This window comes from Henckelia pumila, chromosome 4, assembly GCF_033568475.1.
Source record: "Henckelia pumila isolate YLH828 chromosome 4, ASM3356847v2, whole genome shotgun sequence".
Lineage (NCBI taxonomy): Eukaryota > Viridiplantae > Streptophyta > Magnoliopsida > Lamiales > Gesneriaceae > Henckelia > Henckelia pumila.
In genome coordinates, this window is record NC_133123.1 from 15,718,507 (window position 1) to 15,732,916 (window position 14,410).

Below are 14,410 nucleotides of genomic sequence, written 5' to 3' on the forward strand. Positions count from 1 at the left end.
TGGTTTGGGAATGATTTTTCCGGGTTTCCGGATTTGGGACCAGATGTGATTCGAGGTTTGGATGGACAGATGAAGATTTTTCAGACGAGAATGAGGATAGCACAGGACATATAGAAGAAGTATTCGAATTTCAGACGCAGATCTCTATGTTTTGATCAGGTAAACTGAGTATTTCAAAAGAATTCTTTTTTCAGAATTTTTATCTGATTCGAGAAGAGAGATATCGTCTCTAAGATTGACTGATGCTTAGGAGATTATGAAGAATATAGGCAATCTTGCCTTTAGACGTGCGTTGTTCCGTCTCTTTCTGGTATTCAAGATGTATTTTTTCCGTCTGCTATTGCGGAATATCACCAGATCAGTCTTATGTTCTTCTACTGTCAAGATTGATTGTAGTAAGTCGTCGAGTTGCTTCGACCAATTCAAAGTTTCGACCGAAATTAGAAGCAGCTCCGAAAGCATCCGATTCAGTTGGTGACAATACAGTTGAGCCGATACGGATTTGAAGAAGCAGTTTGAGAGACAGAGTCCGATGTGTAGCAGCATTCCAGAGTTATATCTATGATGAGAATTCTTATTGCAGTTTTGCTATTACCTCTTATCTCTTTTGGAGATTGAACCGTATTCGATTTCGAGGACAAAATCAGTTCTTGGAGGGAGAGAATTGTAACACCCCGAAATTAGCCTATTCGATATTATAGGAGATTAAGATTGATAATCAGAGATTAGAGAATTTGAGGATTTAATTGATATTCGTTAAAGGACTGAATTGAAATTTTTGAAGAATTTGGGGACCAAAGTGCAAAAAATGGATTTAATATTATTCTTGGTGATTTTTGGATATGTTGTTCTTGAGCTAGCATAGATCATTTATTTGAAGTCGGATCGAAAAAAAAACGTCGTTCGGAATTGTTTTGATTTTTGGAAGCTATATTCGAAAATGGGTGTTTTGGGATTTGTTGGAATTGGACTGAATTGATTGAGTTTTTTGTTGATTTGAGTTGTTTAGATTGATATATTGTTGTCTGAGATTTCAGATAGTTGAATTTATAGCTGTTATGCCGCCGGTTTGAGATTTTTGGGATTTTAGGAGTTTGAATTAAGTCTTTGAATCGACTTGAATCGGATTGATTGATATTAAATGTTTTTTTTAATGTCCGTACAGATTTGTCTGAAGATTTTGGAGTTCAGAATTGACAAAATTTGAATCGTTGAAGATTTGATTGAGTTTTGCTTGTTCGAGATTGGAAGCTACATTGAACCGAAGAAAAAGTATAAGACGACTACGACTCAAATGGGACAAGTTACTCGAATCCGACTTGATTCGAGTGTTCCAAATAATCACATACTTGCATGTTTTTGTAAATTTCTTGAATTATATGATTGAATGTATTATGATTTTACATGCATTCACATTGAGCCAATTTATTTGTTTTCATTTTGAATTAGACGTTCTGGGGATTATGGTCGAATGACATTGGTAGGCGAATTACTACAATGGCCGATCAATTATCTATAGTTGCTCCGGAGTCTAGAATATTGAAATATACATCATCCACCTCGAGGGGAGAGTCGGTGTGATTATTGTGATTTTACCCTCGGGATCCCAATTAAAGAAGATATTCCCTTTGATTATCTGATTAGATAATATTGAACCCTTATGACATGCATTGCATTTTATTGCATTTGAATCGAGTTATTGTTTTCATGTTGTTGATATACTACGTGAAATTGCATGTCTGGTCGTGGGTATAACATTTTTGATATATTATTTGATATTATCTGTTTTGTCTCTTTTATTGGGAATTGTATTATCAGCGGAGTTATCCGACTGTTGTCTTGTCTTTTTATGTGTTCTTGGAAATAGGTGGGACAGGACCAAGTCAGAGATCGCATGGCTAGATCAGGATGTGATTGATAGAAGTGAGGATCGGTTTAGAGTCGAATAGTGTCGAACCCGTTTATATTTTGGAGCTTGTATTCGAATTGTACTAGTTGGGATCATGTGTTTGTTCTTGAAGATGTTCAAACTGTTTTTATGTTAACGTTAGATTGTGTTATTGTTGTTGCACCTTTTCGGGATCTAGATTGGATTTTTGGAAGATTTTTTTGAGCAGGTCGAAGGGCTAGCGCGGCCGCGCCACTTGATGGGTGCGCCCGTGCCACCCTTGTGCGTAGATGTTCGCATTTTTGCGAACCCCTCGCGCGCCCGCGCGAAGGGTTCCCAAGAGTGCGAAGCTCTCGCGCGCCCATGCCACCGAAGGGGTGCGGCCGCGCGAGTGGTTCGTTTTTTTTAAAAAAAATTTACTTGTTTTTGCCTCGACTTTTGGTTTTGATTGAATGATTAATTCTTGATTAGATGTTTAGAGCCGAGGTCCTCACACAATGACTATAACCAACTACGAGCATTTTTCCTGAGAGAAAACGGGAATAGTCGTAGTTTGATGGTGTCCTCAGTAACACCATGAATTTTCACCATGTCAGCAATCTCCAAAAAAGTGCGCAGGTGAAAATTCAGATCTTTAGTATCCGCACCCCTAAATTGATTCTGCTGCACCATGTTAATCAAAGATGGTTTCAACTCAAAATTATTCGCCGTGATATTCTGCTGAGCAATTCCAGAATAATTTTTTTTTTTATCACCGGTTTAAAATGATCTCTGATTGGCACTGGAGCATAATTTTCATCTATTTCTCTTTCTTCAGTCATTAGTTTCAACTCTTCTCTTCTAGCTTTTCTCAAGGCTTTAGTAGTTTTCTTGATTTCTGGATCAAAGAGAAGTGAGTCGTAACTTTGGCTTTTTCACATAAATTACATAAACAAGAGAAAAATTTAAAATTAGAACCAATAAAATAAAATATAATGCTCTAAATCAAAATTAAGACTAATTAGCGCAATTAATATAAATCAAATACTATTCATTCCCCGGAAACGACACCAAAAACTTGTTGCGTGTTTTTCGCTGCAAGCGTACGGTGTCAAGTTATAATATATGAATTAAATCCAAGTCGATCCCACAGAGAATGAATAAAATGATATTGTATTAAATATTTGCAACTAATAAAATATTAATCCTATGTAGAGCTACGATGATGATTTGAGTTTAAATAACTAAAATTTGCAATAAATAAAATTAATTAACGACTAGCTCGCACGAGGAAAACACAAATAAGCTGAATGAATAATTCTAATATATCAATCAAAATATCAAAATATCAAAACATGATTTCAAGTCAAGCTGCGTCGTCCCTCTAGACAAAGGAATTAGTTCATAGTGAAAATAAAAATCAAACAAAGCATGTTCTTGAACATCATTCAAAAATTAGAAGAAAGAAAGAAATAAAAACGAAGGTAGATGATGCTTCTCCGTCTTCGGTAGTCGCTTCGTCCGCCTTCGTGCAAAGAATGCTTCTTTTCCCTCTTTCCTTGGTCTCTAGTCGTCTCTAGCCTTCAAAAACTTTGCAAACCCCCAATTCTCCTCCAAAAAAGCCAAGAAATCTCCTTCAAATTACGACAAAAAAGTTTCCATAATTTTGATATAGCGCAGCGCTGGAGCGCGGCTACTTCGGCGCTGGGGCGCTCAAGTTTCGTATATATATTTTTCAATGAAGGACGTCTAGCGCTGGAGTGCTATAAAAATGGCGTTGGGGCGCTCTGGACATTAGATTACGGGCGCTGGAGCGTTGAAACGATAGACTGGGGAGCCCATATTTTGAATAAAATCATTTTTCTGAGCTACAGAGAAGCGCTGGAGCGCTGGGGCTCTAGTCTTTTTGCCCAATGTGCAGCATTCTTGCAAAAATCATATCTTGAGTTCTAGCCGTCGGATTGAGCTGAAATTTTGACAGATGCTTTAAACAACTTCAATTTGAACGGTGAAGATCGGATTTGGATATCTCTAGCAGCTCCAATAATTTTGTAAACTTTGCAGCTCCGTAATTCCTTCTTCCGTTTCTTCTTGTTAATTAGCTTTCAATTCTTGCATCTCACAAAAATAACAACAAATACGCATAAAATTCACTCGGTACATCACAAAATCCAAGTCAAATCAATGCAAATCAAGTGCATAAAATGCACTTATCACTTTTGACATAAGCGGGCTGACGACGGATGCAGGTATAAGTCTAAACTCTGATTAGCTTTTGGGAGTAACTATTAGTCTATTTAAGGCTTTTAGATTAGTAATAGTGATTTGGTAAATATTGGCTTGTAGGCTTGGATCCTAGAGTGGTGATCAAAGAACTGCCTTTATAGAGGTACGTAAGTACAGACTGAGATGACCAACTGAATATACATGTTTATGTGATGCATTATTATTTTTCATGAGATGCATGATATATTGTTCATGATTTGTATGCGACATTTTCATATCATGTTGAGCCTTTTATCCTTTCAAGATAACCAGTTGTTCTAGGGTCGCTCAGCCCTAGGGTTGTTTTTATTGTACGATCAGGTACCGTGTGACACCCACTGAACCGACGGGGCAGCGTGTGCGGTTTACCCATGACGGTGCTAGTCCAAGATCGGGTTTAGTATGTGTGGTACCCACTGAATCTTTGGAGCAGTGTGCGCATATTAAAGGTTTCTTTGTACTGAGCATGTTATTCCAGATATGATCTTCGTTTATCTAGAGCATTCATATTTCATGTTACATGCATCATATAGACTTGTATATTTGATACATTATGTACTGAGTGTTAGCGCTTACGTCCCTGATTTTATCTCGGACACCCCATTTGACGGGGCAAGTTTCCAGGTGAACCATGAGCGAGATCAGTGATTGGTCGGTGACCAGGGCTTGGTAGCAAGGGTCACCCGAGGTTTCTAGATTAAGATTTTATTCGGTATTTATTCGATTTGGTTGTATTTAAGATTTAATTATCTTGGGTTTGTATATATTTAATAGTTTCCGCTGTGGTTTATCCGATCATGATTAATTAAGTTAATTGCATGTATAAGCTCTTGATTAGTAGGTGATCACGAAGCGGATCACTACACTGAGTTCGGATTTTCTGACCTATAATTCGGGCCTTCTAAACTGTCCATGTGCTTCCGAACTGCACCCTTGCCATCCGAACTCGTTCTTGCCTTCCGAACTTTCTTGGGACCAAGTTCGGTAATTCCCAACTACTCGAACCACTTTTGTCTTACGGACCATTTTCAGACGTCATGAGACTGATTTTCTATTTATTTTTTCCGAATAAGGACTCCTTAATCATGTTTTAACACTTTAAACATGCTCTGACATTTTAATCACTTAAAACATGAGTCGGATTACTACACCCTCCAATTTGGTTTGAGGTGAACGAGAATGAGTACAATATGAGATACTATCTCATCAACGATATTTATCCATCTTGGGCTGTCTTTGTGAAAACTATCCCTCAACCTCGCTCTCTAGAAAAAACATAAGATTTTTACATTATATCAAGAGGTGAAAGTGTTTGGGTATAATAATTGTCCCTGCTGGTAGAGCGATCGAACCATGACGCTTGGGCTGCTGTATGGTTTAAAAGATTTGAGTTGCACAATTACCAACAGCTATAACTTTTGGTAAAGCAACAAGTTCTCAGTCCTACAATTGGTATCAGAGCCAAGTTCATGGGTTCGATTCTCATTGATTTCAAAGAGTGCAATTACTGGGAGAGATATTATTGAGGTGCAATAATTGTCCCTGCTGGTAGAGCGATCGAACTATGAAGCTTAGGCTGCTGTACGGTTTAAAAGATTTGAGTTGTACCATTACCACCAGCTATAGCTTTTAGTAAAGCGACAAGCGCACGGTCCTACAGTAAGAAAAGTTGTTGAGTGAGACTTTCTCCAAGCACGTTGGCATATAGTTAAAAGAGTTGATGCCCCGCTAGCCAACTTGTGGCTAAGGGCTTTGAGAGTCTCTTTTTGTAAACAATCTTTGTTTAATATAATATACGTTCTTTAAATGGCGTTCATTTTATCTTATTATTATATAATGATATACTGTTACTATTTTTATAAAGACTTTGAATATTCTAAAGTAAGATGAGATAGTGAATATAGAGAGATCACTGTCATGAAACACATCTTATGTTCACTGTATATTCTAAACAGTTCCTAGTCAATTGAGCCGTCCACAAATAAGGATAAGGATCGCTCGAGATTGAGACTAGCATTTGCGATGCCGAGTACCACGTTTCATTGGTATGGAACATAGAGATGTTCGAAGCATGCAAATGGATATTCATATGATGAATGATCGAACTACCCTATTTGGACTTTTCAAGTGGTTATCACTTATCGAGTGGATATAGTCCGCGGTTTTGGTTGTACACCATTAGTCCTTATTACTTGAAACATCATTGAGACTCTATATGCTAGTACTGTGCTTTGACTCGTTTATCGACTCTATTGGGGTCATCAGGTGTCGGGATTGGGTACAGTTACGACACATATAGAAGTCGATGCTTTGTTGTCAAGGATTCACCGCACACTTGCGAGTGTGGATATCCTATGCAATCTGAGGAGATATTAGTGTGACGAATCTGTGGCCAGAGTACATGATATGTTTTAGGTTACTTGGTTTCCTAGTAGCACATGCGATGTCACTATTTGATCTTCAAGATGCATTGCATAGTTATCGAATCTCGAACGACTCTCGATTTACCAATGGTTGTTGATTCGATCGGGATATATGGATGAAGGGACCGTACTGTACGCTAACCAAAATCTATTGGTTCTTGCAGGCACTATCAGTGATACCTAGGGAATCATGGGGCGATGTTGCTAGGCGCTCTTACCATGATTCGTTGGGTAAGTCGAAAATTGTTGTATAGAGTCACAAGGAGTTGTGAGCCCACGGCTAGCTGTATCCCTGAACCATTGAGGGTCACACAAGTAATGGATTTTTAATCCCTGTTGAGATAATTAAATTTAAAGAGTTAAATTTAGTGAATAAAGAAGTGGGACTTCTTATTTAAGAGTAGAAGGAGTAAGATTTCCTAAAATGACATAGTGATGGACATTTTTGGAAATCACTGAATTCGGATTCAAAAAATTTATTTTGACTTTAAAATATGCAGAAATGGTTTCTGTACACATTAGTGAAATTGGTTTATCAATATGAGTCACGATGAATTTTATATTAATTTTTGAACATGCGGGCTTTGCTTGTCAGGCTTGAACTTATGACTAATGGGCCCTAAGCTGTTAGCAACGCACATTATAAATAAGTTATTGCAGTACAGAAATTACATACAACACAGGCATAATTTTCGAAAACCTAGAGCCTCCTCTCTTAGGGTTTTCGGCCGCCCCCCTCCCCTATGGTGTTCGAGAATTTCAGTCTGCAAATTTCGAATTTGCAGTCTAAATTAGCAGATCAAATCTGTTATTTCTCTTCGTAGAAACTTTTGATAGACTTTCTAGTGCAGTCTATCAGAGGGATTAAACTTCTGTTCGTGGACTTGATTGAAGAAACGTTCGTTCATCAGTTCCTGGGATATACAACAAGAGCAGTTTAATCTGTTGGTGTCCATAATCTCGCTTCGAGATTTTAAGGTAAAATTTACATTGTTTAAATTTTATGTTATCAATTTTAATCGTAGGAATTTGATACCCATATGGAATCGTTCCATATAAAAAAAATTTAAAACTTCCGCTGCACCGGGTATCACTTTCTTTATCGATCCGGAGAACGACCGTGTTCCAACAGTGGTATCAGAGCCAGGTTGTTCTCGGATTTTACGATTAAAATTTATTCGATTGTACCGGCCTCGTTTTTTTTTAGAAAAATAAAACGAAAATTTTAAATTAAATTCCAGGGCAATCGGGCAGCGAGTGTCGCTGCCCAGTCGCTTCCCTAGGAAGCGCCGTGCGCTGCCCAGGGCAGCGATTGGCTGCCCACCTCCACGTGGGCAGCCCTATCCCACGTGGAGGTCGGGCTGCCCGGGATTGTCCCGGGCAGTCCGGAAATTTTAAAATTTAATTTTTTATTTTTTTTGAAATTTTTGAAATTTCAGTTTTTGGTCCGATTGAAAATTGTTTTGATTGGTCCACGAGGCATCAGATCAAATTGTTTGAGTTCGAAATTTTAAAAATTGATTTTTGGATAAATTTGAATTTTTGGAAAATTTATAAATTTTATCCATTAAATTAGAATTTATAAAATTAATAATTTTGGTATAACTGATAATAAAATATGATTTTATGTATAAAATTGAATTTTATATGTAAAATATGATTTTATGGATAAACTAGATAAAATATGATTTTATATATAAAATAAGATTTTATGTATGAAATATGATTTTATCTATTTATATTTATTGCCATTACAAGATATCCAATAAATTAGTTTTTGAATTAAATATTATTGGATAAGGATGATCGATTGCCATGACCAATATTATAGGTGTATGTTAGGTTGTTTACATTTGGTTTTAATTATTGTTGTTGGATTTATTAATGGGCCTGGTTTATAGCCCAATATGAATTGTCATATGTAATAAAAGTGGGCCTGGTTTATGGCCTATTCCCACCCCTTAAATATGTATCCCCTGCTTGTCATCGAAATTTATTGTAAATTTAGACTTAGTGGGAGATGAAGATTTGAAGACAAAGGTGGGCCCAGCAGACAATAAAGACCGAAGAAATGTAAATTGGAAGCTCAATGTAATAGGATTGCATTGCATACTTGCATATTACCTAGGATTAGACTTAGACTCGTGATTGGCAACCACGGGTCGATTAGTAATGGAATCGATCATCCTAAAATAATATATGATATTATTGTTGTATGCATGTTTAGACTAAATTGTATGAATCCCGCAAGCATACAAATTTTAAATGATGAGACAAATTTTCGAAATTAAAATCCCTCATTTTAAATATGATTTAAAATTGATATTAAGATAAACAAAAGGGCATTTAAATATTGTTTAAATGTTCCTACCTTCCATCAACGATCAATGTATGAGATGCTACCCGCGAATACGGTCTGGCTCATATTATTGGGGGGGCCCGTTCGTTGGAAAGCTGTACATTGGATCGACACATGTTGTAAGTTGGATGGAACTCCCATGGGATTGGCTCATATTATTGGGGATCCACATGGCGACCGTCCATCACAACTTAATATTGATGGGTCATCTTGACGTGTCACAATAAACGACGTCATATTATTGGGCCCTTATTGGATATGAGGTAAAAACATGGAGGTTGCTTTGGAAGCAATTGGGCTCTACCATTTGAAAATTATGGTTGGCTGATATTATTCGGGACTATAGTTTGTCAATTGGACTCCATGTTCCCATTAAAGAAAATGTTTCTCGTTTTCACTAGAGGGTAGTGAAATCGTTAAAATAGTGGGAGTGAGATTCATAAAATAAATTTTGCCTTATTTTATGTCTTAGTAAATTAATTAAACAATCACTGATTATTGTCTGTTTCTTTTCAGTATTTCATTAAGATGAATTCGCGCAATCCACTATTCTCTATTCTCGAACAAAACAAACTGACTGGCGCAAACTATACGGAATGGTTCCGTAAGTTGAAGATTGTCTTGACCTCGGAGAAGATGTTCTACATGTTAGAAAAATCTCCTCCGAAGGAAGCACCAGCTGATAAGTCCGAAAGAGTTGGCCAAACTTGATAAATGGTGTGACCATGATATCAAGGCCAAATTCTATATGCAAGCTTTGATGTCTGATGAACTCCAGAGGAAATTTGAGGATACCGTGAATGCTGCTAACATTCACGCACAACTCAAGGAACTTTTTGGGGCTCAATCGAGAGCTGAAAGGTTCGCTACTGTAAAAGAGTTAATGACATGTCGCATGTGTGAAGAGACTTCGGTCCGTGATCATGGGGTACGCGTGATTTGGCTCATTCAGAAGTTGGTAATGCTTGAATTGGTATTGGAGCATGAACTCAATGTGGACTTATTACTTCTCTCTCTTCCTTCATCGTTTGACGGCTTTGTGGTGAATTTCAATATGAACAAGATAGAGGCCTCCCTTGAAGAGATGGTCAATATGCTCGTAACTTATGAAGCCACTTTAAAGAAGGATAAACCGGTTCTCTTGGTGGGCTCCTCTTCTTCTGCTAAGAAGGAGCCAAATACAAAGGGTAAGAAACGTTCTGCCCCATCCAAGAAAACCGGACCCGAGAAGAAGAACAAGACAAAGGCTTCAAACATGGAAAAATCCAAGGATGTTTGCCATCACTGCAAGAAACCCGGTCATTGGAAACGTAACTGCAAGGAATATCTCGAGCAGTTGCGAACTGCGAAGGGTATGTTTTATATTGAAATAAATGTTTCACTTAATACTATTTCTTGGGTATTGGATACCGGATATGGATCTCACATTTGCAATGATTTGCAGGTGATGACAAGAAGTCGCAAGCTTAGGATGGGTGAGACCCAACTGAGGCTCGGAAATGGTTCTCGAGTTGAAGCCAAAGCTGTGGGAGACATTTGTTTAATTTTGCAGAATGATTTTAAGTTATTTTTGAGAGATGTTTTATATGTGCCAGATTTGGTTAAAAACATTATTTCTATTTCTATGCTTGATAGAGATGGTTTTTCTTGCAATTTTGTGAATGAGATTTGCAATATTTACAAGAATGAATGTTTAATTGGATGTGGACAACTTGAAAACGATCTATATAACTTAAAATTAAAAAACGTTCCAATTAATTATGTTGATAAACCGGTAACAACAAATAAAAGGAAAATTGATAATCAAAACCCAGCAAACCTTTGGCATGCTAGGCTAGGTCATATTTCTTCAAGGAGGATGAACAAGCTAGAGGGAGAGGGCATGTTTGATATGTCTGATATTAACTCTCTACCTACTTGTGAGTCCTGCCTCAAAGGAAAAATGACTAAATCTCCTTTCAAAGGGAAGGCAGAGCGTAGTCAAAATCTATTAGATTTGATCCATACAGATGTTTGCGGACCATTTAGTATTGGTACAAAATTTGGTCACACCTACTTCATTACCTTTACTGATGATTATTCTAGGTATGGGTACTTATATTTGATGAAATATAAGTCTGAATCATTTGAAAAGTTCAAAGAATTCAAGGCTGAAGTAGAAAACAAACTAGGTAAGAGTATTAAAGCACTTCGATCAGATCGAGGTGGAGAATACTTAAGTACCGAGTTCTTGGATTATCTAAAAGAGAATGAGATTCTCTCTCAGTGGACTCCTCCTATGACACCTCAGCTGAATGGTGTTTTGGAGTGTCGTAATCGAACCTTGTTGGACATGGTTCGATCTATGATGAGCTTCACTGAGCTCCCACCTTTGTTTTGGGGCTATGCTCTTGAAACGGTGGTATTTTTGTTAAACAACATCCACACTAAAGTAGTGGACAAAACACCATATGAGTTATGGAATGGCAAAGCTCCTAAGTATTCGTACTTGAGGATTTGGGGATGTTCTGCTTACGTAAAGCAGACAGTGGGAGATAAGTTGGATAGTCGATCCACCTTATGTTATTTTTTAGGGTATCCGAAGAATTCAATCGAATATTATTTCTATCATCCCACTGAAACAAAAGTGTTTGTTTCAAGAAATGCCACCTTCTTGGAGAAAGAGTTCTTATTGGATAAGAAAGGCAAGATGATGGAACTCGAAGAAATTCGAGAAGAACCCGAGATACAAAATAACGATCCTATACCTCAAGAATCATCACAAGACACGCCTATTATTAGAAGATCCGAGAGGACTTCTAGGCCTCCTATTAGATATGGTCTTCTTTTTGAAGGGGATCAAAGTGAACCCGACATTGGATGTGATCCAAGAAACTTCAAGGAAGCAATTTCTGATGCGGATTCGAATTTATGGCTTGAAGCTATGCAGTCGGAAATAGATTCGATGCATACAAACCAAGTTTGGTCTTTAGTAGATCCTCCCAATGGAATTGTTCCAATAGGGTGTAAATGGATCTACAAGAAAAAACTTGGGCCTGATGGTAAGGTACTGACCTACAAGGCACGATTGGTTGCAAAAGGTTACACTCAAAGACAAGGTGTTGACTATGATAAAACTTTTTCACCAGTAGCAATGTTCAAGTCCATAAGAATCCTTATTGCCATTGCTGCATGGTATGACTATGAGATATGACAATTGCTACAAGAAAGTAGTTAAGGATGCGGTAACATTCTTAGTACTTTATGTTGATGACATCCTACTCATTGGGAATGATGTAGGGATGTTGCAGTCAACAAAGATATGGTTGTCAGGTAGATTCTCGATGAAGGATTTGGGTGAGGCGTCCTATATTCTAGGGATGCAGATCTATAGAGATAGATCTAAGAGAATGATAGGACTTACTCAAGCTACCTACATCGACACTATATTGAAAAGGTTTTCAATGGATGAGTCCAAGAAAGGACATCTACCTATGTGTCATGGAGTCTCTCTATCCAAGTCTATGTGTCCCAAGACTGACGAAGAGATAGTGAAAATGACACACATACCATATGCGTCAGCCATAGGGAGTATCATGTATGGGATGATATCTACCAGACCGGATGTGGCATTTGCTCTGAGTGTCACGAGCAGATATCAAGCCAATCCCGATCAAATGCATTGGAAAGCCGTGAAGGATATTTTTAAGTACTTGAGAAGAACTAAGAATGTATTCATGGTTTATGGAGGAAGAGATCTGAAATTGGAAGGCTATACCGACTCTAGCTTCCAAAGTGACGTGGATGACTCGAAGTCAACCTCTGAATTTGTGTTCATGCTCAATGGCGGTGCTGTCTCTTGGAAGAGTTCCAAGCAGGACACCACAGCGGATTCCACCACTGAGGCAGAATACATTGCGGCATCAGCTGCTGCTAAAGAGGCCGTTTGGATGAGGAATTTTGTCCAAGAGTTGGGCGTTATTCCTAAAGCTGTTGGTCCAGTCCCGGTGTACTGTGACAACACGGGTGCCATTGCTCAGGCAAAGGAAACAAGGTCTCATCAAAGATTCAAACACGTACTGAGGAAATACCACATCATCCGGGAGATCGTGGAAAGAGGAGACATCACTATCGAGAGAGTGGCCTCTGCAGACAATATCGCTGATCCACTTACTAAGCCCTTGCCAGGACCATTATTTGACAAACATCGCGAAGCAATGGGACTACGTAGTATGACTAGTTGGCTTTAGGGCAAGTGGGAGATATAAAGAGTTGATGCCCTGCTAGCCAACTTGTGGCTAAGAGCTTTGAGAGTCTCTTTTTGTAAACAATCTTTGTTTAATATAATATACGTTCTTTAAATGGCGTTCACTTTATCTTATTATTATATAATGATATACTGTTACTATTTTGATAAAGACCTTGAATATACTAAAGTAAGATGAGATAGTGAATATAGAGAGATCACTGTCATGAAACACATCTTATGTTCACTGTATATTCTAAACAGTTCCTAGTCAATTGAGCCATCCACAAATAAGGATAAGGATCGCTCGAGATTGAGACTAGCATTTGCGATGCCGAGTACCACATTTCATTGGTATGGAACATAGAGATGTTCGAAGCATGCAAATGGATATTCATATGATGAATGATCGAACTACCCTATTCGGACTTTCCAAGTGGTTATCACTTATCGAGTAGATATAGTCCGCGGTTTTGGTTGTACACCATTAGTCCTTATTACTTGAAACATCATTGAGACTCTATATGCTAGTACTGTGCTTTGACTCGTTTACCGACTCTATTGGGGTCATCAGGTGTCGGGATTGGGTACAGTTACGACACATATAGGAGTCGATGCTTTGTTGTCAAGGATTCACCGCACACTTGCGAGTGTGGATATCCTATGCAATCTGAGGAGATATTAGTGTGACGAATCTCTGGCCAGAGTACATGATGTATTTTAGGTTACTTGGTTTCCTAGTAGCAAATGCGATGTCACTATTTGATCTTCAAGATGCATTGCATAGTTATCGAATCTCAAACGACTCTCGATTTACCAATGGTTGTTGATTCGATCGGGATATATGGATGAAGGGACCGTACTGTATGCTAACCAAAATCTATTGGTTCTTGCAGGCACTATCAGTGATACCTAGGGAATTATGGGGCGATGTTTCTAGGCGCTCTTAACATGATTCGTTGGGTAAGTCGGAAATTATTGTTCCGAGTCACAAGGAGTTGTGAGCCCACGGCTAGCTGTATCCCTGAACCATTGAGGGTCACACAAGTAATGGATTTTTAATCCCCGTTGAGATAATTAAATTTAAAGAGTTAAATTTAGTGAATAAAGAAGTGGGACTTCTTATTTAAGAGTAGAGGGAGTAATATTTCCTAAAATGACATAGTGATGGACATTTTTGGAAATCACTGAATTCGGATTCAGAAAATTTATCTTGACTTTAAAAGATGCAGAAATGATTTCTTTACACATTGATGAAATTGGTTTATCAA